The 24,287-nt window shown below is 40.7% G+C and overlaps 1 protein-coding gene and 1 long non-coding RNA gene across 2 annotated transcripts in view; both read right to left on the bottom strand.

Moving 5' to 3' along the window:
• LOC124258139 (cell adhesion molecule 4-like) overlaps positions 1-24,287 on the bottom strand; it is a 49,948-nt gene that overhangs the window by 13,010 nt on the left and 12,651 nt on the right. The window lies entirely within an intron of this gene.
• Positions 9,168-11,252, bottom strand: LOC124258153. Its single transcript, XR_006893520.1, has 4 exons — positions 11,173-11,252; positions 10,147-10,202; positions 9,619-9,640; positions 9,168-9,185 (listed from the first exon to the last, which is right to left on the bottom strand). It is a non-coding gene; the product is annotated as an uncharacterized LOC124258153 (long non-coding RNA).

Below are 24,287 nucleotides of genomic sequence, written 5' to 3'. Positions count from 1 at the left end.
AATGAGTGACGTAACTGGACTTACTACTCACTACACATGCTATGTGTAACCCTCCACACAAAAAAACGTTTTTGTCATATTTGTGCATTTTCGAGGCAATAATCATGATGTAACAAGATAAGATCAAAGAACTTCTCAAAAACCATGACGTTGCAACTGTAAATCATTCTTTCGCAAGTGAAATTATTTCACAGTGTGACGTCATTATTATCGTTCTGAACATGTGCTAGGTGACGTTTTATTTTATTTGAATTCAATCGTCATGGAAGGATAGTGCTGGATTTTTTCGCACATGGGGGATCTGCTAAGCAGCCAGGTATGAACCCCATGGAACAACTTTTAGGAGGGCATGGGCAGATGTTTTTCGTGCAAAGGGGTGGCTACACCAGATACTGACGTGGTCGTCAGTATCGGTTCACACAATCACAACAAACAATAACTAATAATTTGGTGACAATATTCATATTAGTGGCGTTGTCATGGTCACCATATTTTCAGGAATTGTTTTCATTCAAGTTTCTAGTTATTTTCTCTCTCAGATTAGTAGACTGATTACCGCATTTTCAACATATTTAAGCCTGTCGTTAGATCAAATAATTGTTTAGTTTTACAATTCAAGAAATTCTTTAGTTCCTTCAACAGATCTCAAGTATTTAAATAACTAACATCCTTAAGTTTTATCTCTTAGACTGTTCTCATTATCTACTCTCTTCTTATCACAGACATCTTCCCATTATGATTTCAATGTTTTATATTCACTAACATGAGTATCACAAGGAATATATCAAGAGAATGACGTGTGACAATTCCTAAAGGTGGCCGTATCATAATGGATATTTCTCAGATTATATACTCTTCCCAAAAAGGGGAAAAGGAATTTCAACTGTATTTTTATGTTTATTTTGAAACATCTTGTAGGCTTTATGAGTCAATGAAATATAGCGAAATTAGGAATGCAGACTTATCCGTCTTTGGCAACAACTCGAGGAAAGTCAGTTTGAGTGTCACATGGAGACGTGTGGTGGCGCTGAAGTCAATACCTCGTGTGACCACTGTGGGCATCCAGAACTGCACGGCCTCGCCTCGGCATCGAACGAATAAGTCTCAGAATCTCGTGTTGCCCAATCGCAGCCCACTCTGCCTGTAGTGCCTGTGCGAGTTGCTGAAGTGTCTGGGGCTGAGGGTTACGGCGTGGCACCCGTCTGTCCAGGGCATCCTACAGATGTTCGATCAGGTTTAAGTTCGGTGATCTTGAGGGCCAGGGAAGCACATTGATGTTGTGGTTCTGGAGGAAGTCTCTAGTGTGACGTGCTGTGTGGGGCCTGGCATTGTCCTGTTGAAACAACTCCCTCTGGCGATCAATGATTGGAAGGAGGTGTGGGCGTCGGATGTCGTTACAGTACCGTTGAGCTGTCAGGTTGCCCTGGATCATCACCAAATCACTTCTCCTACTGCAGGTGATCGCTCCCCACATCATAACACTGTCCCGGCCGAATCTGTCCACCTTAGGAACGCAAGCGTCGGCGAAACGTTCACGTCGACGTCTGTACACCCGCATTCTTCCATCGCGTCGTTCCAATAGAAATCGTGATTCATTGCTGAACCAGATTCTACGCCAATTCGGTAGGTCCCATGCCTGAACGTTGGTGCACCATTGAACTCGATGTCGACGATGTTGTTGTCGAAGCACAGGACCAAAATAAGGCCTTCTGGCACGTAATCAACCCTCTCTCAACCTGTTCCTGGCGATATGACGGTTGGCTTCACTTAGACGTGGCATTTTGCGTTCGTCAACAATATTCCAAATACAGTGAATAATCGACAGACACCGATCAACCTTTCATACCAATCATTGTGGCCATCTGATCCCCAACTATCACGTGCATTGCATGTGAATTGTGTATTCTGTGACACTACACGCCGAAATTGAAAACCATGCTGTTAAATAAGGGTATTTTACGGATGGTGCGTTTTGTTATGATGTTTCAAAACATAAACACCATAGGACTCATAGACAAAGCAAAACCTTTTGTAAAATGAATCACGTTTTAATTCATTGCTACATGAAATTGGTATTTTCTTGATGCGTTTCTTTTTTGGGAGAGTATAAATACTTTCAACAGCTAAGATAGATTCGCCTGTAACTTGGAAAATGTCAGCAAATCGAGCACCCCAGATGTATTTTGTATCGAGCTAGTAACATCCATTTTATTATCTTTAATCTTTCCATACAAGATTTACCCGAAACTGGACAAAGGTCAAAATAATAAGGCGAAGCCAATGATTATAGCACACTGAAGTACACACTGGGGCACACTTAAAGATCCAGTCAAAATCAGAACACGTGTATGCTCCATGGGCTCAGTCTGCTACAACACAGCCCAGCATCTTGCCAAACTACTAGCACTATTGGAAAAAGAAGGAAACTCCTACATCAGCAATTCCAGTACCTTTTTCACAGGTCGCATGGTCAGCGTGTCATGCAGTCTTCTAAATGCCGTTCAAGGAATAAACTATCGGGCAATAGAAAGTTACCACTTTTAATGCAATTGCATAAACACCCAAGCAGAAAACATTCGCCCAAATATAACATGCTCCCAATAAAAGCGAAGGTGTCCGAAAACTTCGCCCGAATCGTGCATTCTTCAAAACGTGAAAAAAGTAATTGTTGGACATTGGTCAAAATGCACGTGCACGATAGTGGCATAAGTAACAATGTTGGGCAGAACAATCATCCCGGTAGCCGTTGTGGTAAAACTAAACTGTGATACGTACCTCACTGTTTTACTGTATTTTGTCCACAAATATGTAATGATAATATCTTCAATCTTTATTTCTTGTGTAGTGGAGGCCATAGGCCTACATTTCAGGATTAAAGAGCGATACATACATGTGTATATTTAATGAATAAGACAATAAGTTAATTTACAAAATATGCGAAAAGTAAATATGATATTATTTGTATAGGACTGAATTTCTATGATTCATTGTACTGTGTATATAAATAGATAGGTCTTTTACAATATATGGATTGACAATTGACATGAACATATTAGACTTATGAAAAGTGGGACTTGAATAGAATTTATGCCTAAAATATTCTCTTGGCTTGTGGCTTGGCTTGTGGCTTGTGGGGCGAACAACTCAGTGAAAATGCAACCATTTGGGGTTTCAACACACGATCATATGTTCCTGGTAAGGTTTACGTAAAGATCAATGCAAGAGTGAGTGAGTGGAGTTGAGTTTTACGCCATACTCAGCAATATTACAGCTATATGGCGGCGGTCTGTAAATAATCGAGTCTGGACCAGATAATCCAGTGATCAACAGCATGAGCATCGATCTGCGCAACTTGGAACGCATGACATGTGTCAACCAAGCCAGTGAGCCTGACCACCCGATCCTGTTATATTAGTCGCCTCTTATGACAAGCATGGGTTACTGAAGTATTCTAACCCGGGCCTTCACGGGTCGATCAATGCAAGAAGAAGACGAAAAATAATCATAATATTAAGTTTATTAAGATGTCGCAATACAAGTTCAGTTGCAGTTATCGGTCTCGTGGGCCCGTGGGACATCAATTTTCATGAAAATGTTATAAAATAACATCAGATAACATATAATACAAAGTAAAGTAACTCTTTTTCATCTATACCAATTTCTCCGTTCATCTATACCTAGACTCACCTACATAACTAACTATACACTATATAACTAAGAAAATATCGTCAGCATAAAGTGACAAAAAAAATATAGTCAGCATAGAGTGACAAAGCAAATATCATCTGCAAAAAGTTACACGGAAAATATCGTCAGCACAAGGCGAAAAAGAAAATATCATCTGCATAAAAGGACAAAGAAAATACCGTCTGCATAACGCGACAAAGAGGATATCATCTGCATTAAGTGACAAAGAAAATATCGTCTGCATAAAGTAACAACGAAAATATCGTCTGCATAACGTGACGAAGAAAATATTATCTGCATAACGTGACAAATAAAACATTGTCTGTTTAAAACGACAAAGAAAATATCGTCTACATAAAAGCAACAAAGAAAATATCGTCTGCCTAAAACGACAAAGAAAATATCGTCTGCATAAAGCGACAAAGGTGATGACATCTGCATATAACAACAAAGAAAATATTGTATGCATAAAAACATAAAAGAAAATATCGTCTGCATAAAGCAACAAAGAAAACATCATCTGCATCAAACGACAAAGAAAATATCGTCAGCCTACAGCGAAAATGAAAACATCGTCTGCATAAAACTATAAACACAATATCGTCTGTAAAAAGGTACAAAGACAATATCGTCTGTAGAAAGGTAACAATATGGAAGACAATATCGTCTGCATAAACTGTTGCCTCACTTGAGGCTGCACCCGGTACTGTGGTCCCGTGGTCGTCTGTTGGGGACGATGAAGGGTGGAGAGACGTGTAGATGAGGAACTGTACCATCAGTTCAGGCATTACCTGGTGTCGTGGTCCTCTGTAGAGGAGAATGAAGGGTTGAGAGACGTGTAGATGAGGAACTCTACCGTCAGATTAGACTTCTGTGGGGAACGATGAAGGGTGGAGAGACCTGTAGATGAGGAACTGTATCGTTAGTATAGGCTTCACCTGGTACTGTCGTCCTCTGTGGGGGGCGATGAAGGGTGGAGAGACGAGTAGATGAGGAACTGTACCGTCAGATTAGACTTCTGTGGGGAACGATGAAGGGTTGAGAGACGTGTAGATGAGGAACTGTATCGTCACTATAGGCTTCACCTGATACTGTCGTTCTCTGTGGGGGCCGATGAAGGGTGGAGAGACGAGTAGATGAGGAACTGTACCGTCAGATTAGACTTCTGTGCTGGACGACAAAGGGTTGAGAGACGTGTAAATGAGGAACAGTATCGTCAGTATAGGCTTCACCTGCTTCTGTGGTCCTCGATGGAGGACGATGAAGAGTGGAGAGACGTAGATGCGAAACTGTACCGTCAGATTAGAATTCTGTGGGGGACGATGAAGAGTGGAGAGACGTAGATGGGAAACTGTACCTTCAGTTTTGGCTTCACCTGGTACTGTGGTCATCAGTGCTGGACGATGAAGGGTGGAGAGACGTGTAGATGAGGAACTGTACCGTCAGATTAGACGTCTGTGGGGAACGATGAAGAGTGGAGAGACGTAGATGAGGAACCGTACCGTCAGTTTTGGCTTCACCTGGTACTGTGGTCCTCTGTGCGGGACGATGAAGGGTGGAGAGACGTGTAGATGAGGAACTGTACCGCAGATTCGATTTCTGTCGGGGACGATGAAGGGTTGAGAGACGTGTAGATGAGGAACAGTATCGTCAGTATAGGCTTCACCTGGTACTGTGGTCCTCTGTGGGGGACGATGAAGAGTGGAGAGACGTAGATGAGGAACTGTACCGTCAGATTAGACTTCTGTGGGGGACGATTAAGGGTTGAGAGACGTGTAGATGGGGAACAGTATCGTTAGTATAGGCTTCACCTGGTACTGTGGTCCTCGATGGAGGACGATGAAGAGTGGAGAGACGTAGATGAGGAACTGTACCGTCAGTTTAGACTTCACCTGGTACTGTGGTCCTCTGTGGGGGACGATGAAGGGTGGAGAGACGTGTTGATGAGGAACTGTACCGTCAGATTAGACTTCTTTGGGGGACGATGAAGAGTGGAGAGACGTGTAGATGAGGAACAGTATCGTCAGTATAGGCTTCATCTGGTACTGTGGTCCTCGATGGAGGACGATGAAGACTTGAGAGACGTAGATGACGAACTGTACCGTCAGTTTTGGCTTCACCTGGTGCTGTGGTCCTCAGTTAGGAAGTTGAAGGGTGGAGAGACGTGTAGATGTGGAACTGTTCCCTCAGGAGTCGCTCGTAATCATGTAGGGGTAAGACATCCCCGTCGCTGATGGAAGCAGAAGGTACATCACTGAAGTCACGGGACAATCTCTCTGCCATCACAGTAAGATATTCACCACATCTGTAATTACAACATTACACTTACATTGCACATAAAGTTGTCTTGCACAGAAGTATATGTATTTTGCTTTCATGCAGCGTGGAACAGAAATCATAAACTGATTTGAAATCCTAAAAAGACCTCAACAGTGATCATAGATTTGCAATCCTTTCTTAACAAATCGTACATTTGTTACATAGATCAAATTGCTACTTTCTCCGTCATTTCCACAGATAATCAAAACGGGCTTCGTTTATTCAGTTCGGGTCTAGTTTTCTGGGGTAAGTTGAGTAAATGGTGTTTAACACAGGAGATTGCCACTGGACACATATATGAGGGTTTGTTAACTGGTTATTACCATACCTAACTCCAGCACTTAAGGTCAAACAATAAATTTATGTACCTTCTGTCTTGGTTTTCTGCAAATAAAGCAAAAGACAAACTCGTAAGTTTCTAAACGGAAAGATTCGTCCACGTTTCCATTTACTAATTAACAGTTAGTGACTAAGTCGCTGTTAGCACAGTCCATCAATATCACCAAAACCAGAAGACCATAAATAGGGCTTCACACATTGCACCCATCGAACCTAGGTCTTTGGCGTGGACGCCATAACCACTTGGTTCCCGACTGCACAAATTACTGAATCAAAACAGCGTTGCATTCAAAAAGATTCATGAATTCATCGTACCTTTTACGTCCTTGCAGACAAGAACAGTAATTGCTGCCACCACAACTGCCACAGCAGTGAGCATAACGGAGTAGACAGCTACGATGGGGACGATGTCGTCGACTTTGTCAACACATTCTGATATAACACACAGTTTACACATATATAATTAGGATGGTAATTCATATGAGAACGGAGAGACGTATTTGAATGATAAGAAATGTTCTGTTACTATTCCTTGTTCGTTTTAATGCATATATTGGTTTTAAAACATAAGGAGGAAATAGGGGAAATTCTGGGGGGTTTTTTATGTGTCTTTTTTGAATGAGACAACGATCCTTTTTATAAGCTAACAGAGTCCTGTCTACATCGTATTTGAAATATAAAAGATTCATCGTTAATATTCCTTATTCCTTTCAGTGCATAGATACTGGTTTTAGGACATTAGGAGGAAATGCTATTTGTGTCTACTTTTTCAAAGAAACTACGATTCTTTATACGCTACTGGAACCCTGTCTACATCGCATAACGCAACAAAGGAAGCAAGCAATGAAGATGGAAGAATCATTCTTGATGTATGACGGGAAGTATGGCCGTTACAGCTGTCCAGGCCAGTGGATCTGTTTCCCCAACATGGCATATCACCGAATCCTGGTTATGTATACTCTCCCAAAAACGAAACGCATCATTAAAATAGCAATTTCATGCAGCAATGAATTAAAACGTGATTCATTTTACAAAAGGTTTTGCTTTGTTTATGAGTCCTATGGTGTTTATGTTTTGAAACATCACAACAAAACGCACCATCCGTAAAATACCCGTATTTAACAGCATGATTTTTTAATTTCGGCGTGTAGTGTCACAGAATACAGAATTCACATGCAATGCACATGAACGTAGGGGATCAGATAGTCTCAGTGATGGGTATAAATGGTTAATCGCTGTCTGTCGATTATTCACCGTATTTGGAATATTGTTGATGAACGCAAAATGCAACGTCCAAGTGAAGCCAACCGTCATATCGCCATTGGTTTGCTTGAAGCTGGCCAGTCTCAACGTGCAGTTGCCCGACGCATGAATGTTCACCAAAGCACCATTTCACGGCTCTGGGAGAGATATAGCCGGCAGAATGCGGTAGCAGATGCCCCTCGTAGTGGGCGACCTCGAGCGACCACAGCGGCGCAGGATCGCTACATCCGGGTACATCACCTGCGTCATCGAACAGCTACGGCGACCAGTACCGCTCGACAAATACCCGGATTCAGGAGGCTTTCTGCACAGACCGTCAGGAACAGGTTGAGAGAGGCTGGTTTACGTGCCAGAAGACCATATTTTGGCCCTGTGCTTCGACAACAACATCGTCGACATCGAGTTCAATGGTGCACCAACGTTCAGGCATGGAACCTACCGAATTGGCGTAGAATCTGGTTCAGCAATGAATCACGATTTCTATTGGAACGACGCTATTGAAGAATGAGGGTGTACAGACGTCGACGTGAACGTTTTGCCGACGCTTGTGTTCCCCAGGTGGACAGATTCGGCCGGGACAGTGTTATGATGTGGGGAGCAATCACCTGCAGTAGGAGAAGTGATCTGGTGATGATCCAGGGCAACCTGACAGCTCAACGGTACTGTAACGACATCCGACGCCCACACCTCCTTCCAATCATTGATCGCCAGAGGGAGTTGTTTCAACAGGACAATGCCAGGCCCCACACAGCACGTCACACTAGAGACTTCCTCCAGAACCACAACATCAATGTGCTTCCCTGGCCCTCAAGATCACCGAACTTAAACCTGATCGAACATCTGTAGGATGCCCTGGACAGACGGGTGCGACGCCGTAACCCACAGCCCCAGACACTTCAGCAACTCGCACAGGCACTACAGGAAGAGTGGGCTGCGATTGGCCAACACGGCATTCTGAGACTTATTCGTTCGATGCTGAGGCGATGCCGTGCAGTTCTGGATGCCCACGGTGGACACACAAGGTATTGACTTCAGCGCCACCACACGCCTCCATGTGACATTCAAACTGACTTTCCTCGAGTTGTTGCCAAAGATGGATAAGTCTGCATTCCCAGTGTGCAATTTCGCTCATAAAGCCTACAAGATGTTTCAAATTAACATAAATATACAGTTGAAATTCCTATACGCGTTTCTGTTTTTTGAGAGTATACATGGAAATTAAGAAGTGTCATAAGTATTATATATATAATATAAACGACATTGGAAATGTTTATTTACAGTATATTAACTATTCTATGATTGGTATTTTAAATCATATAATCGGTATTTTTCCTTTTCCTTTAAATATTACACCGTAAATTTGACGATTTGACTTATATCCAATGTATATGGGTTTGAGACACGACTATTTCAGACTTCTGGGCTTCAGACGGGAGATAGTTCGAGCTACATTCAATCGACATATCAGTACCATACACTCACAGTTCGAGTTTCACAGCCGTTACACATCATACTTGTAGTTAACCTTTAGACACCAACCTTCTATTTCCTGGTAGCTCCCGTCGTTTTCGTCTTCCCTGTGATACGAAACCAAGATGATAAAAATGAGCATTAAACTTGAGTAAAATAAAAGGAAATTATGAAGCTGTGACACACTCTCAATTCACATCGCTCCGAATCGTGCATAGTTTTGCTCTGATAGCTATGTCGGTTTGTTTGTTGTTTGACGCCGCACACAGCAATATTCCAGCCAAATGGCGGCGGTCTGTAGATAATCGGGTCTGGACCAGACAATCCAGTGCTCAACAGCATAAGCATCGATCTACGCAATTGGGATACGATGATATGAGTCAACCAAGTCAGCGAGCCTGACAACCGTATCCCGTTTGTCAACTTTTACGACCATCATGGGTTGCTGAGGATCAATTCTATATCAGATCTTCAGCTATGTATCACTGAGTGAGATGAGATATTTATTCATCCTACTTGAAGATTGATGAAGATACTCACCGCTGATGAACGTATCCTCTCTCTGAAAGTGACAATGTTCAGCAGTTAATTATGCATACAAACTGCAAGGTTAATCACAGATGCCTGTATTATTGTGCACCGATCACATATCCGTACATGTTTAAAGATAGTGCACTGATCTAGCACCGTAGACGCGATATATGGACAGCATCCGATACAATAGAAGGTCAGTGAGTGAGTGAGTTGATTTTTACGTGACTTTTAGCAATGTTACAGCAATATCACGACAGGGGACACAAGAAATAGGCCTGACACATTGATCCCATGCCAGGAATCGAACCCGGGCCTTCGGCTTTAACGCTTTAACCACTGGGCTACCCCAACGCCCAAGGTCACTCGGAGCTAATAGTTATGATAGGCCTTTAGTTTTTCTATGTTGACAGCTAAATTCCAAGACTGTTTTTAGACATGGTACATAACATTGCCCTTTTAATAATTCGCTATGACCTGTTTATCTGAACTAATTCATGTGACGTTTAAGGGTCTACGATGACGTACAACACCAACCTTCTATCTCCTGGTAGCCCCCGTCTGTTTCTTCGTCAAGGATGTATGTGACAACGCTGGGGGAAAAGAAATGTAGAAAGTGTTTGGAATCAAGGAATATTTATAAAAACAGTCCGCTTTCCTCAGAGTGTTGCAAATCACAAAATAGCTGTCAAAATGATATGAATGAACCACTGAGAAAATCAGTGAAGACACCAGGTGTTCACGAAAATACAGGTAGTTCACGCCCTTGGAACATTTACCTGGAAGAGTAATAAATATCCAGCAGCTCATTGACTGTGCGCCATTGATTTAGATTGTGCTCGATATCACACAGCTATTGATTAGTGATATAGTCAGTCAAATTGTGTTGGTGATGAACTGTTTACCCAATAGCCATGAAGGATTGCAGATACTGGCAACTGTTTACGCAATAGCCTTGAAGGATAGCAGATACTGCCAACTGTTTACCTAATAGCCTTACCATCTGGATATCAGATACTGCCAACTGTTTACGCAACAGCTTTGAAGGATATCAGATACTGCCAACTGTTTACCCAATAGCCTTGAAGCATAGCACATACTGCCAACTGTTTACCCAACACCCTTGAAGGATAGCACGTACTGCCAACCGTTTACCCAATAGCCTTGAAACATAGCACATACTGCCAACTGTTTACCCAAAAGCCTTGAAGGATTGCAGATACTGCCAACTGTTTACCCAATAGCCTTGAAGGATGGCAGATACTGCCAACTGTTTACCCAATAGCCTTGAAGGATAGCAGATACTGCCAACTGTTTACCCAATAGCCTTGAAGGATTGCAGATACTGCCAACTGTTTACCCAGTAGCCTTGAAGGATAGCAGATACTGCCAACTGTTTACCCAATAGCCTTGAAGGATGGCAGATACTGCCAACTGTTTACCCAATAGCCTTGAAGGATAGCAGATACTGCCAACTGTTTATCCAACAGCCTTGAAAAAGAGCAGATACTACTAAGTTTAAATTTACCCATTTGCCTTACCCACTGGATAGCAGATACTCACCGACTATGAATGTCTCCTCTTCCTGAAAGATATAATTGTGTAGATGCAAAATGTTAGATGAAAAATATATGATAAACGAATTGCTCGTATACTTGCATACCTTTGAAGTAGACATAATTAACTTGAAATTTGTACAACGATATGTGACTGTCAGCTAAGTAACACTGGTGTCCTGAAGTCCTTGTTGGGATGGTAAGTCTAGTGGTTAAAGTGTCTCCCGCTGGGATATTGCTGGGATATTGCTAAAAGCGGCGTAAACACCCTCACTCACTCACTGAAAGCTAAAGACCATCAAATATGTACATGTGTGCACACTATTGATTCATATCTCAAATGCCGTTCAAGCGCCTTGCCGGTTATAAAAGAAAAAAATATTCATATTTCTCAGGCTCTTTTAGCATCTTTAGGGTTATATAAAAGAAATTATTCATATATCTCAGGCTGTTCAAGTCCATCTTTACAGTTAAATAAGAGAAGTGAAATGAGTCTATGTTGGACTGAAATACACAGAGAAAAGGACATGTCAAGTAGATACCACCACAGTTTTAAGTAATTTACATCTAACTTCTTATGTAAGCTTATGACATAGATATTCAATTTTCACTCTATTTATAGGTATGAAAGGTTTTGCATATGATCTCAATAATAGTGTGTCTTAAGGGTATAAACTCTTCACACCGAACACCCGGGTTCGATTCCCCACATGGGTACAATGTCTGAAGCCCATTTCGGGTGTCCCCCGTCGTGATATTGCTAATATTTACTCACTATAAACCCTTCCTTAAAGGCTGGTCTCAGATTCAATTTCCCCACATTTACTTCCTGAATGAATAATAATAGACACCATCAAGGACATCTTTACATTTAAACAAAATCCACCACACGGACGTGAAAAATATGATATAAGGAAGTATAAATAGGACAAAATGATCATTTGAAAATGTATAACATGTCAATATAAAGTGAAATGCTTTCCAGATAACGTTTTACTGAGTAACTGGGTGGAAATGGACATCAGATGCTACAGACCGAAGTATTATTTATGTTTTACAGTTATACTAAAGACATTACATCTAAAAACATATTAGTATTGCTTAACGTTTGTAAAGGTGTTTATATGCTGACCAGCAATAAAAACGCAACTCAGAATTCATGAAAATTGTACTTTTTCAGCATGAGTTTGGATTTGATACTTTAACACAAGTATGATGTGGTGAGGATAAAGCATTCACCATGCAGGATGGTGTTTCCAAATCATCAGGGAGAAACAAGCAAGGATGAAATGCATGACACACGTGCAGAGTGTGGACGTAGGGCTACAAATGCAGGCAGTGTCGTAATGCTGTCATTTCACCGCAACATGCCACGTGTAAGTGAAATGGAGAGACACCAAGCAATAGGCATGCTAAATGCTGAGTTCGACAAGTTCGTGTAGACCGACATTTTCAGGTGCACCCTTCGACAATAACTCGTCTGCAGCAACGGGTTATGGCAACTGGCAGCGTTTCTGATCGTCCCCGTTCCGGTACACCCCCGTGTGACGTCACAAAGACAGGACCGGATAATCCAACTTCAGCACCTCCGGAACCGTCTGCAGGCGGCAGTAAGCACTGCTAATGCCGTGATTGGGTCTATGGGGCGCCCTATCAGCGGAAGAACTGTGCGTTGACGACTCCTAGCGGCAGGCTTACATTGCTGTCGACCCTACCGTGGACCCATCCTCACCAACAGACATCGACTGGAACGGCGCCGTTGGGTGACAAATCAAGGTCACCCTGGTTAAGCCAATTCTGTTATACGGCTGCGAAATTTGGGGTTTTGAAAACAGTAAATCTATAGAATCAGTTCATGTAAACGTTTTACGCAAATTCATTCCCGTTAAGAGAAGCACGCCATTATAATGCTATATGGAGAACTTGGAAGGGTACCCCTAAATAACTCTATCAAATGTCGCATGGTATATTTCTGGCCTAGACTCCTATCTGGTAAAGAACAAAAGCTGTCAACAATTGTATACCAAATGTTATATAATGAAGCCTGCATAAACAATAGCAACCAAAAATGGATAAAATCTGTGGAAGCCGTTTTTAATGAAACAGGCTATAGCATCTGCTGGGTAAGTCAACCAGCTGTTTTTCTCAATGAAATTAAAACTATTATCTCCTTAGGCTTAGATGATATAGCAACCCAAACTGAACGTAATAAAAGTTCTGTTCTGTTCTGGACAACGATGGTGGGATGATGTCATCTTTTCAGACGAATCGAGATTCAGTGTGAGTTTTGATTTCCTGATTTGCGTTTCTTTTGCTGGTCAGTATTGGTATATATCAGTTGTGGGGGTACAACGTATTCTGAAGTAACCATCCAACCCCGCCCTCCCCGCCCACCTCACCCAAAGCGTTGTCCCACACTGTCATATATAATTCAGCACATGTGTATATTTATAGGAAGGGACGGTGGGGTAGACTAGTGGTTAAAAAGTCCGCTCGTCTCGCCGAAGACCCGGGTTCGATGCCGCACTTGGGTACAATGTGTGAAGCCAATTTCTGGTGTCCCCCGCCGTGATATTGCGGAAATATTGACAAAAGCGGCGTAAAACCATACTCACTCACATAACAGAACGTGTCTATCTTTCTTATGCACTATCATCGTGTGACTGTTCATGTGAAAGCATTAGCCTTGCTATTCTATGGAGCCAACTATTTGATACACTGAACACACACATCGATTGCGTGATGTAGACATGAGCATGTGGTTAATATATGAACCGCAACACGCTATTAAGTGAGATCAGTATTTGTAATTGCTGAACAAAAGTGCGAAAGGAGTGCTTCTTGGAGCGACAACTTTACGTGACTCTCGAGTTATCGTCATTCACTCTCACATCACACCATATTACCTTCACGTCTCTGTTTTCTACAAACAACAACGATGACGACAACAACGATGACCACAACGGCGATGACCACGATCAGGACGGAACAGACAGCAGCTACGGAGACGATGGAAACGGCACGAGATTCAGCAAATCCACGTGCTGAAACTTTTAATATGAACAATATTCAGTTCAGTATGCATACGGGTATAATCATGTAACATCAAGCCTCTTCGGGAGGTTTTAATCCGATTCAAAACATATTAAATGGGTTGACACTTGCGATGTTCATCTGAAATAACCTTTCCGTGCAACGCTTTGTAAGTGATTGATGAGGTACGCTGTACATCCCCAACAACAACGTCATTGTCAACATCAGCTCCACACGAGGACATGCAATGTCGGTAACATCAGTGTTCTCATTTGTGCAAGGTGAAGAAACGGAAATATGTAACGAAAAGTGTCAAATTATATTTCTCATATAAATAGACTTTCAGGAGCACTGTATTCTGTAGGGCTGGGTTTCTAATTGATTTTTTCGAATTAACGGAAACATTTGGGATTTTTGGAGAATCTGAAAGTTAAGAATCATTGGAGTGATAATGCCATCAGATCATAGTGAAAATTAAATTCTTCATCAATATTACGGTTTCAAATGGTTAATTATTTTTAATCTTTGAGTGACATCTAAAGTGTCTTTGGTTATTTTAAATCTTTGGGTGTTCTAGCAGGTGTTCCAGCAGGATCAGGTGTACGAAAAGGGGGCCGTCCCAACAGGCGTCATCCCCAAAATTAGGTTGTATATAACAGATTCCATTGCTGAAGTGTTGACTTACAGACGACCTCCAGCGTCAGGTTCCGTGATGCACTCCCATGGCTGTTGTAGATGTGACACGTGTACAGTCCAGACACAGATACGTCTACAGCTTGTATAGACAACACAGCCTCCCCTTGTCCTGTAATCACCGTCTGTCTTGAGATGTCCCACCAGGTTACAGTACAGGCAGAGTTACAGTCAGCAGAACATCTCACAGCTGCAGGTTTCCCTTCTTCTACCTCCAGCTTGTCACTTGTGCCGTCAAACTGTATATGACCAGGTCCATCTGGAATGCATGTGAGATGGTCAGCTGAGAAGCTATTTCTGAGATATTAGTGCAGTTTGCTTCGGTGAATGAAGACATGTTGTTTGATTTGGCCTGTGGTCTTGGGATTCACAAAATGGTAAACGTCACAGACCCATATCAGTTTATGCTTTCCTCCCACAATCAGTACAGACTACAGCTGGAACACCGTTGTAACTCACTCACCCACTCTGTTGACATGTACAACTCTTATGACTACACAATACAATGTAGAAAGTGGCCATGTAATATGTTATATTTGGGATTACACTTTCTTAGTAAAGTACAAATTCTAGTACTTTTGGGTTGAGTCCAATCCGGGATTCGAACCCACATCCTCAGAGTCAGGTACCTAATAGCTTGCACACAAAGTCAGACGCCTAACCCCAGATATAACATGTACAACTCTTGACAACATATCCAGGTGAGCTTACAATGCTGGGAAACTATAAGCATATTCGATAGCCTCTGAAACTCATGGATCATTAAATCAGACCTGCCTATATTTCCTATCCAAACTTTCACAATCATCATTTCTGTTTTGTTTACACAGAACACAGTAGTCCACAGTAGTTCACAGTAGAACGTTGTGATAAAACTATCACTGAGAAGCACAGTTTCAAAGATAAGATACATGAGGTTCCTATACCGTAAACAAGGTAAGTTCTTACTCACAGAGGACATCCAGTACATGTTCATGACTCCAGTTAGACTTCAGGCCCTCCTCCACAGTCTGGCAGCTGTAGATGTCTTCCTGGTTCTCTCTGCTGATGTGGGTTATTGTAAGGTCATCTCCACCTGTAGGTGACCCATCACCAGATTCTACCCGGGTCCTGTTCCTCCTCCAGATGTAGGTCATGGTTAGTGGGGGATGGTCCGGGGGTAGACTCCGGGACGAGGAGTAGCATGTCAGGGTGACATTCTCACCTGATACAGGTGAGGCAGGTCCGATGATGGTAGGTGTGGTTGGCTTCTCTGTTAACAAATATAACAAATGTCCCGAGACCGTAACACGAGTGCCATTGAACAAGATGTTACTAAATGCTTTCATACTTGTATTTAAATACTGTTTATCTTTATTATCTATCAAATGTTAAATAGTTAAAGCATTCAGTCGTTACGTCGAACACCCAGGTTCGATTCCCCACATGGGTAAAATGAGTGAAGCCCATTTCTGATGTTACCTGTCACGATATTGCAGGAGTATTGCTAAAAACTCACCCCTTCACTCACTCACTCACTCACTCACTCACTTAGTGTTCCACAGTCAGTGTTCCAGAGTTACAGCAGGGAATACATGTTTGCTGGATCCTAATACTCCTTACCGTTTTGTTGATTAAATATGATAGTTACCACACAACTACTGGCTGCCTCTACTGAAACAGACCGCCTCCGTGATGTAGTGGTTAGAGCGTCCGCCCGGAGAGCGGAAGGTCGCAGGTTCGATCTCCGACCGCGTCATACCAAAAGACGTTAAAATATGGTACTTGTTGGTTCCTGCCTGGCGCTCGGCATTAATGGGTACAACAAGGACTGGTCGGCTCGGAGTCAGTATAATGTGTCTGAGTGGGGTATTCATGCTTCACTGCGGCATGGTATCTCAGTGGGCTAGCACTATAAAACCAGCTTCATTCTGGGCTAGTACAAGCAGCCGCACATACACATACACACGCATGCACGTCGTCATATGAGCGAAATATTCTCAAGCACGACGTTAAACCCAATTTCACCTCACCTCACCTCTCCTGAAACGAGTTAAATGTACTTTCCGGAGAGAGGAGGGTCGACGGTGTCACTACCAGGTGCGTCACAACAAATGGCGTTAAAAGATGCAAGACTGATGGACTCGGATACACTCATCCATGTTAAACTTCGACACTGCTTCTTTGACGTTAAGTGAAGAATCATAGTTCATATGCACAGATACATACAACACACACACATACACACACATGCATACAACACTGACACACATATACATACACACAACACACACACATACATACAACACACACGCATACACACGCAAACACACAGACACACGCACATACACACACATAGACACACATACATACTCGGATCCATGTCGCCATATACACAATAATCTAACACACACACACCCTCCCCCACCCCATTTCACCTCACCTAAAGTTCTTCTACTGCAATAGAAGATTGAACAGCTATTTATTTATTTTGGAGATACATTAAGACAGTCCAACTTTATTCTTCAAATAATATTCTGTTCATCCCATATTCTACTCACGTGCTACAACGAGGACCTGTCTACATCCAGTAACTGTCTGGTTATTGGTTCCGTGACAGTAGTAAGTACCAGCGTCCTGTACAGTAACATTGTAGATGGTAAACCTCAGCTGTCCTGTCTGTGATAGTGAGTCCTGCCCGGTGTATCTGATCCTGGTCGTGTAGCCGGTGTGACTGCTGCTGAGTATCGTTACACGGTATGACTTAGGCTGGACCACTAACAGTCTCTCAGCTACCGAACCATTCACCCATGCGATATATGGGAAGGTAACATTCGCTGGGTTCATGGTTATGTTAACATCGTCGCCAACACGTGTAACAGTGTGTCTATATCCAGTTGTCATCGAGGCAAGACCTGCACGCAAAACAAGTATTCTTTATTAAAACAAGGTTAACAGTTGACAGAATTATTCAAGCACATTATTGAAGTCAGCTCAATATAATACTAGTTGACAAATACATACCACACACATATAAGCCCTCAAACAAAGAGATAAGATCATGTAAGGAGGAAAGAACTTTTATGAAGAGGCGTTAGAGTATTTTCTTTGTGTTGAGTTGTCAAACTGACACAGTTTTGCGTTTTTAATGTAAACTTTTCGGAAAATGAAAATTACATTCTTTTTAGAGGAGTCCATAAAGTGATATTGATGGACCCGATCGATTGTATTCTTAATATATTTTCTCTTTATTATCACATTGTTGTAATGTATCTATTTAATTGTTTATTTTGATTGTTTACACTGTATAATATGTATATATCCCATACACAGTGCTTCATATACATATATGCACTATACTTACATATCATACACACATTACAGACATATGATCTACGCTGAACATACTAACATATCATATACTAACATATCATCTACACTACGCTGAACATACCAACATATCATATATTAACATGTGATCTACACTACGCTGAACATACTTACATATCATCTACTAACATGTGGTCTCATCTGAGGTAAGTGTGTTTGTTCAGAATTCCCGAAACTGGTACAGCGGAAACTGGTTACCCGGTGAGATAAGTCATGTGACTATTAACCTTCTAGCGCCTTACGGGCAGCTTGGGTTATCCAGGGTAATAATAATCAGATTGTGATTCAGCGTCCAGCGAGCAACTAGACAGATTGATACTAGGCGCTATATAAATGAATGATTTTCTTTAAAAAAAAAACATATTAAAAACTGGCGTGATAAGTTCATATACTGACCTGCACGCAAAAAACTAACATATCATATACTAACATATCATCTACACTACGCTGAACATACTCACATATCATATACTAACATATCATCTACACTACGCTGAACATACTAACATATCATATACTAACATGTGATCTACACTACGCTGAACATACTAACATATCATATGCTAACATGTGCTCTACACTACGCTGAACATACTAACATGTGGTCTACACTACGCTGAACTTACTAACATATCATATACTAACTTATGATGTATACTACGCTGAACATACTAACATATCATATACTAACATGTGGTCTACACTACGCTGAACAAACTAACATATCATATACTAACATGTGGTCTACACTACGCTGAACATACTAACATATCATATACTAACATGTGATCTACACTACGCTGAACATACTAACATATCATATACAAACATGTAATCTACACTACGCTGAACATACCAACATATCATATACTAACATGTGATCTACACTACGCTGAACATACTTACATATCATCTACTAACATGTGGTCTCATCTGAGGTAAGTGTGTTTGTTCAGAATTCCCGAAACTGGTACAGCGGAAACTGGTTACCCTGTGAGATAAGTCATGTGACTATTAACCTTCTAGCGCCTTACGGGCAGCTTGGGTTATCCAGGGTAATAATAATCAGATTGTGATTCAGCGTCCAGCGAGCAACTAGACAGATTGATACTAGGCGCTATATAAATGAATGATTTTCTTTAAAAAAAAAACATATTAAAAACTGGCGTGATAAGTTCATATACTGACCTGCACGCAAAAAAATACAAGTCATCATTACTGACGATTACTGACAGAATATCCTGTATTACTTGAGAAAGCGGTCACAAGGATGGCTGTATAACATGTCAACTGCCATTAATATATATATTATGGTGAACAGATACATACCACACACATGAAATAATCCGGTCACAGTGTAAAACAGAAACATAGTCAGCAGCTGGTTAACACTGACAGATCTGAGCTGTTGATGTGCGTGTAGTTTCACTTGAACAATATTTCCCTGTCACACGAACCATTTCCCTGCTTGTTGAAACACTAGTGTCGTTATCATTGGGCAGTTGAACATTGAACACTATGTTGTCATGCGTGCTGGTTCTGCCTATTCGACCGTAAAAAGATATTTACTCACTCACTCAATCACTCTCATATGTACCCGTATTTACTCTTTAGCACTGCACATCAAGATGTAAACGTAACTAGTGAGATCACACCAAGTTGTCTTTCTTTAACGTCGCCCTTTCCAATATTCCAGCTATTCCAGTCTGTAAATGATCAGATAATCATGTGATCAACATCATCAGCATCGATCTTCGCAATTTGGATACGATGACATGTGTCAACCGATCCCATTAGTCGCCTCTTACGACAAGCATGGGTTGTTGAAGATCAATTCTAACCCAGGCCTCAAAAGAAACTAAACGAGTGTTTGTCAGACTCCATTTATCTTACAACGAGTACAGTAATCTGTTTCTTACACATTCTAAAATATTACCACTTTTGGAACCAATCAATGCATATTTCGTCCTTTTTCATTGTATCGGCGCATTGATACATAACCCAACGTTATGAATGAGTGACGTCACTGGACTTACTATTCACTACACATACTATGTGTAACCCTCCACACAAAAAACATTTTAGTCATATTTGTGCATTTTCGAGGCAATAATGATGATGTAAACAAGATAAGATCAAAGTCAAGTCAAGTCAAGTGTTTATTTCCAGTATGAAAGCCTCAGGCCCATATACAATGCAAAATATATACAGTTTTATACACAATAGATACATTGCAATATCGCCTTAGTTTGCAAAACATAACATTACAGATATACATATGTAATATATATATTATGGTGAACAAATATTGTATGTGTGATATCTATCATCTCAGGCTTATGTATGCCATAAAAATTTACTTAAGCTATTTAAAACTAGTACATTTTCCGTTGAGAGAATTGATCTAAATTTATACATGTTCGGAGTTTGATGACATATATATCGAAAGTATTTAATTCGTAGAGCGCTATATAATGGACAAATAATAAAAAATGGTACTCGTCTACACTGTCTAAATTACAATAAGGACATAAACGTTGATACTTATCTATTCCTAACCACCTCCTTTCATTATGTTTTAATCGTAATAGACCACATCTGAACTAACCAGTATATTTCTAAGTCGTTTGTCAATAATGCAATCTAATTGTTTCTCAGGAGCTGAAATGCTTTTATATTCACGATGAATACAATACAAGAACAACAAACCATAACGTTGCAACTGTCATGTAAATCATTCTTTCGCAAGTGAAATTATTTCATTATTATCGTTCTGAACATGTGCTAGGTGACGTTTATTTCATTTGAATTCAGTCGTCATCGAAGGATAGTGTTGAATTTTTTCGCACATGTGGGATCTGCTAAGCAGCCAGGTATGAACCCCATGGAACAACTCTTAGGAGGGCATGGGCAGATGTTTTTCGTGCGAGGGGTGGCTACACTAGGTACTGACGTGGTCGTCAGTGTCGGTTCACACAATCACAACAAATAACTGAGAACTTGGTGTCAATATCCATATTAGTGGCGTAGTCATGGTGACCATAATTTCAGGCTTTGTTTCCATTCAAGTTTTTAGTTATTTTCTCTCTCAGATAAGTAGTCTGATTACCGCATTTTCAGCATATTTAAGCCTGACATCAAATAATTGTTTTGTTTTAGAATTCAAGAAATTATTTAGTTCCTTCAACAGATCTCAAGTAGTTAAATTAACTAACATCCTGAAGTTTTATCTCTTAGATTTTTCTCATTATCTACTCTTTTCATATTATAGACATCTTTCCATTATGATTTCAATGTTTTATATTCACTAACATGAGTATCACAAGGAAACTATCACGAGCATGATGTGTGACAATTCCTAAAGGTGGCCATATCCAAATGGATATTAATCTGGTTATTAATACTTTCAACAGCTGAGATACAGATTCGTTTGGTGTCCTATAATTGCCATCGCGTAAAAAAAAGAACTACGTCGTGGGAGACGTCGCCCACGCCTTCGCATAAAAAAAGACGACTTCTTGCGCGACGTGGCTTCGTAAAATATATTTTGGCTACAAAAATAACGGGCAACGTCGTGGACGACGTCATGTGCGACGTCGCGGGTTTCGTCTGACTATATCGAGTGGTTATCGGCCTCTGAACGTGGCTGGCCAAGGTTACGTCTAAAAGAAGAATCATCAAACGAAGCAGGATTTAAAACGCAAAAATGCTTCAGTCACTCCCGATAAACATTTCTGTCGACCCGAAAATGTTTTTACCCCAATATCCAATCAAATACCACCCTAAAAGGCCACTGTTCATTGTGTGTAAGGCATATCCATCTGCAAATGAAACGATATCTTCCCCACACTCTAAACATGATCACCGCCACTATTGTTCGGTCCGGCATACCTCGGGCCGTCAAAAGCAGCTTAAACCTCACACATGTATCTTGAATTGGGTTTTAATTCACAGATTAGTATTACATCTACCTATATATCGCTTTTCCAGCCCTTTTCTCTCTCCATTTTTACCCGTGAAGGTCCGGATTAGAAAGTGCCTTCAGTAACCCATGCTTGTAAGAGGCGACTAACGGGAGCGGGTGGTCAGGCTCGCCGACTTGGTTGACATATGTCATCGGTTCCGAAATGCGCAGATCGATGTTCATGCTGTTGATCACTGGATTGTCTGGTTCAGACTCGATTACTTACAGACCACCGCAATATAGCGGGAATATTGCTGAGTGCGGCGTAAAAATATACTCACTCACTCACTCACTCTCCATTTCAATCAAAAGTGTTAAAACTCTGTTGGCCCCACTTTGCCCGGGCTGTCAAAAGCAACTTAAACCTCACACATGTATCTTGAAGTCTCACAGATGAATCCTAGATTCTGTTTACATCCAATGAATATAGTTATATCTGTCTAAATACCACTTTATAGACCTAGTTTTCTTTGTAACATCACAATGTGGCATTTAGGTAGATATAATACTGATCTATGGATTTAAACACATTTCAAGATACATGTGTGAGGTTTAAGTTGCTTTTGAGAGCCCGGGCCAAGTCAGGCCGAACAGACTGAACACTTTTGATTGAGGCTATTTTGAGGGTGGGCAGACAAGGGCTTCACTTTAACGGACCTGTTACCTTTACATGTGGCATTTTGTAACATTTCAATGTGATATGTAGGTAGATATAATACTAATCTATGGATTTAAGCACAATTAAAGATACACCTTTGAGGTGTTAGGTGCTTTTGACGACACGAGCTAAGCCGGAACAAACGCTTGTGAAACAGTGTGTTTGTTGAGAATATATAGAAAGCAAGGCTTCACTTCGAGCTACGTGTTTGCTTAAAATACTACGCTTTGGAACTCTATAAAGAAGTATTTAGGTAGATATATATACCACTTGCCTTTCATGTGTGCTAGTAAATTTAAGCATATGCATGGCTATCGGATTTGGGCTGGTGTTGTTTACGGTTTAGAATACAATGAAAATACATAAGACTTTTTGTGTGTAAATGTATACTTTCTTTGATCCGTTATAACATATTACAAGAGGTTGTGATTTAATTATCTCTTTTAACATATATAATCATGTCATAATTTCCGATATAATATGGGGAGCAAATTATTTCGAAGCCATTGAAAATGTCCATGCATCCTATTTTAAAAGATTTCTTACAGTAGGTACATTTGATTCCAATAAAGCCAGACTTGGCGAAACAGGACGCTATATAACATGCATATTGAGAGTCAAAATGAGAGTTATTAGATACTGGATTAAACTTATAAGAATGTCTGATTATCGCTATCCCCATCAAAGCTATCAAATATTGTTATCACTGGATAAATGTGGAAAGTATTTATGGGCTTCAGATGTGAGAAATATGTTATTTTCAAGCGAGTTTTCTTATGTTTGGTTTAAGCAAGATGTTGGTGATATAAAAATGTTTTGTCAACATTTAAACAATGAATAAAAGATATATATATATATTCAGAATTGGTGCGCATCAGTCAATTCATCCAGTTATATTAGTCATTATTCACAATGTAATCGATGTTCGGACCTGCAAAATATATCAGTGTTCTTAATGATAAGTCCCTTTTAAGAATTGTGTGGTAAATTAAGAATCTCTCTACATCCCTTAAAAATACAACGTTTTAGAAAAGATAATAATACATTAGAAGATTTATCATGTTCTTATTGTTCTTCTGGTAAAACTGAAGACGAACATCACTTATTATTAGTCTGTAAGACTTTTTCTGCCTGCCGAAAGGAGTATTTAAAATGCACTAATGATGCCCCACAAACGATATATAATGTACTTAATTCTAATAATGCTGATATTATTAAATCTGTAGCCATTTTCATAAAACATTTGATGTCCATTCGTAAATCACATGTAAAACCATAATTTCACGTGACAATTGTAATTAAGTAACTTCAATTGTACTCTGGGCCACTGGGCCTTAACTACTGAATAAAACCTGTGTGACTGTCTGTCTGTCATTGTCCAGGTACTCCATCAATGTCGGGTGGT

Source organism: Haliotis rubra, unplaced genomic scaffold (genome assembly GCF_003918875.1).
Source record: "Haliotis rubra isolate DU_JTF1 unplaced genomic scaffold, ASM391887v1 Scf684, whole genome shotgun sequence".
Lineage (NCBI taxonomy): Eukaryota > Metazoa > Mollusca > Gastropoda > Lepetellida > Haliotidae > Haliotis > Haliotis rubra.
Note: the sequence above shows the minus strand (reverse complement) of the source record. Positions and strands in the feature narration are given on the sequence as shown.